Source organism: Sapajus apella, unplaced genomic scaffold (genome assembly GCF_009761245.1).
Source record: "Sapajus apella isolate SASKATOON/1434 unplaced genomic scaffold, GSC_monkey_1.0 scaffold6, whole genome shotgun sequence".
NCBI lineage: Eukaryota > Metazoa > Chordata > Mammalia > Primates > Cebidae > Sapajus > Sapajus apella.
In genome coordinates, this window is record NW_022436946.1 from 19,813,791 (window position 1) to 19,817,676 (window position 3,886).

A 3,886-nucleotide genomic window follows, 5' to 3' on the forward strand; every position below is an offset into this window, starting at 1 on the left:
AGGCCATCTCTGATAAGCCCACAGCTAACATGAATATTTTCTTCACTTGCCTGATTACCCTGGCAAGAACTTTTAATACTAAATTGAATAGAAATAGTGAGAGTGGGCATCCTTCTCTTGTTCCAAATCCTAGCCAACAGCTTTGCGAAAAAAAAAAATGCTCAACATTATGAATCATTAGGGAAATGTAAATTAAAACCACAATGAGATGTCACCTCATAGCTGTCAGAATGGCAATTATCAAAAGGACAAAAGATAACAGGTATTGGCAAGGTTGTGAAGAAAAGGAAACTATGGTACTTTGTTGGTAGGAATGTAAATTAGTGTGGCTATTATGGAAAACTCTATGATTCCCCAAAAAAATAAAAATAGAATTACTATGTTATCCAGCAATCCCATTTCTGGATATTTACCTCAAAGATTTGAAATCAGTACGTCGAAGAGATAGCTACACTCCCACATTTATTGCACACGATTCACAATAGCCAAGTTATAGAATCAACCTAAATGTTAATTAACAGATGAATGGATAAAGAAAATGTGGTATATGTACATATTAGCAAACTAATGTGGAAACAGAAAACCAAATGCTACATGTTCTCACTTATTAGTGAGAGCTTAATAATGAGAACACAGGGACAGAAATAGGAGAACAACAGACACTGGGGCCTACTTGAGGGAGGAGGGTAAGAGGAGGGAAAAGTTTAGGAAAAAAAGAAAATAAAGTGTTTGGTCCTATGCTCAGTACCTGGGTAAAAAAATCATCTATACAATAACCCCTGAGGCATGAGTCTACCTATATAATAAGCCTGCACATGTACCCCTGAGCCTAAAATAAAAGTTAAATACTTTTTAAATAAAATTAAAAAATTTTTAAAGAAATAAATTTAGTAATTTATGACAAAATAGATGGAATTGAAGAACATTATGATAAGTGAAATAAGCCAGTCACGAAGAGACAAATGCCATGTGTTCTCACTGATATGTGGAATCTAAAACAATAAAATTTTAAAAAGCAGAAAGTGGAATTGTAGTTACCAGAAACTGGAGGTATGAGGAATGGGAAAGTGATGGTCTAAGGGTAAAAAGCTTCAATTAAACTGAAGGAATAAGTTGATTTTTGTTGTTGTCTTTATTTTGTGACATATTGTACCAATGGGTATTGTAATAAATTATAACGTAGTGTACATTTCAGAATCACTTAGAGTGATTTTGAATGTTCTCATTACAAAAAATAAAAATGTGAGGAGATGAACATGCTAATTAGTTTTATTTAATTATTCCACATTGTATTCATAAATTAAAGCAACACTTTGTATCCCATTAATATATACAACTTGTCAGCTTATAATGTAAAGTATATTTTTTAAATGCTATAATGCAAGAACATTTTCTAAACAAAAATACAATAATATCAAAAGTGCTCAATTTACACCAGGAAAAACTGACCTAAAACAATCGAAACCAAGATATAGTCTATTAAAGCATCAGAGTTGAATACTAAAGAATCATCTGGAAAACAAAGCAAAGCTATACAGTTATTTCTAAGGGGAAAAAATCAGGGTGGCTTCACACACTTCACACCACTATTCAATGACAGAGAAGCAAGATCTACAAAGCCTTCAAAAAAAAAAAAGAGATTCCATGATTTTATTCTCATGTACTCCCATTCAAATATATACCCAGCATAAAAGCAATTTTTGAGTATGCAAGAAATCCACAAATATTATTTCTACAAATCATTTCTAAGAAATCTCAGATTTCTTCTTTGGCTTTAAATACTAGGGCCTTTTTCCTATTATTTTTGTTTTCTTTTGGTGGGATGCTAATTATCTATCTATCTCTATTAAGAAATCATGGCCAGGTGCGGTAGCTCACACCTGTAATCCCAGCACTTCGGGAGGCCAAGGCAGGCAGATTGCTTGAGCCCAGGGATTTAAGATCAGCCTGGGCAACATGGCAAAACCTTATCTCTACTAAAAATACAAAAAATTAGCTGGGCGTGGTGGCACACACCTGTAGTCCCAGATACTCAGGAGCTGAGGTAGGAGAATCAAGTGAACCCAGGAAGTTGAGCCTGCAGTGAGCCATGATCATGCTCCTGAACTCCAGCCTGGGTGACAGGAGTGAGACCCTGTCTCAAATAAACCAAAAAAAAAAGCAATGTGTAACTCCAGCAAAATGCTTGCTGGGACATTTTGAATGTATCTAATTGCAGACCTAAGACCAAAACAAACATGAACAATATAGTAACAGGAGAGAATATAAATGTTACATACCCTAACAATGAAGATACACTATAATAACAGGAGGAGAGGTAAGGGGTAATATAACATTATTAAATGATTAAAAAATCAGATAAAAGAAGTATAAGCATATTTATACCTCTTTTATCTGATTTTTTAATCATTAAATAATGTTATATTACATAGTACAAAGATATCTCCCTCCACCAAAAAAATAAATAATTTAAATTTGATGGCAAGGAAGAAGTAGAAGGAAATATTATACAAATTTATTTCTTAAAATAGAAAGCATTGATATTTACTTAAAAAGGTAAGAATATAAAATTATACATATATTTATTTAAGTTTATATTCCATAAGTATAGAATTATTGAGTTATATTAATAAAATTATAGAACAATGCAAGTTCTCTTAACTGTAAGACAAGAAAATGAATCACATTGTTAATGATTTTGAAGCCCTAAAAATTCCAAAATAACACACAAGGTAATATGGTATACCTAGAATCAAAGAAAAGATATTTTTATATCAAAAAATCTAAGCTTATCTATTGAAAAAGAATTTTAGGTAGTAACTCAAGATGGTTGCAGCCCACTGGTTCCAACTAAACAAGGAGTGCACCCAGACTCACAAGAGCATGAAGTTTTCTTCTGTTGTTTCTGCCTCCAGGGGAAGCCAGAGCTAGACTTACACTAGGGCAAGAAAAAGAAATCGTCTATTTTTGTCTTATTTCAAATTATTTCTACCACAAGAAACTTGTCACTAATAAAGAGTTTCCAGAAGAGGATGTGCTTAAAGTAGCGAAGTTTCATAACACTGCATCTCTCGTGCAATTGCTAAGGAAAGGTTATGGCACAATATGAACTGAACTTCACTAGGTTGTGTGAAGCATGTAAACAGAATTCTGCTGAGTCAAGAAAAAAAAAAAAAAAAACCCGACCAAGATGGCTGTCACTTGTCTGATTATTGGAAATGTAAACAGCTAATCAAGATTGGAGTTTCCTGTAAGGATGGAAATTACTGCTAAAATAATTTTACCAATGTCATTGTCTTAAGACCTACCAAAAAGGCAAAGATTCTTCAGGAGAGCAGATATCCAACATAGACTTAGAATATAACACTAAAATTCCAGGGAACCCTTCCACAGAACACATGTCTGAAGCTTGCTCCTATGCCACAGCCGAATTAATACCAACTGAAGCTAAGCCTACAGTGGACAACTGTCTTGGTTGCCACCAAAGAATTCCAACCCAAATCCAGGAAACCAAAAACAAATGACACTTCAGTCTGCAGAAACCCTTTCAAGTTTCTGTTTTTGTTTTTTTAGCTCAAGTTGTAACAAAGCTTTACACCAGCAGCTAGATTAGTTTATCAGTTGAAGTCTTTACGCAAATTTAAATCAGAAGAGAGCAAGATTTGGCCAAGTGATTTGCTTTGTATTCACCCCAGGTGAGCCAAGAAAGATAGATTGGTTAAATCTATCTTTCCTCTTCTCTCTCTGCAATTAAACTAAAGTTTTGAATAAAAGATAGTTTACCCATATTTCTTATGAACAAATGCCTATTTCAGGAAGAAAAAAAAATGAGATGCAAAGGAAAGCAAAGACTGTTAAAGTAGAGAAAAAAAACTTACTCTAATTA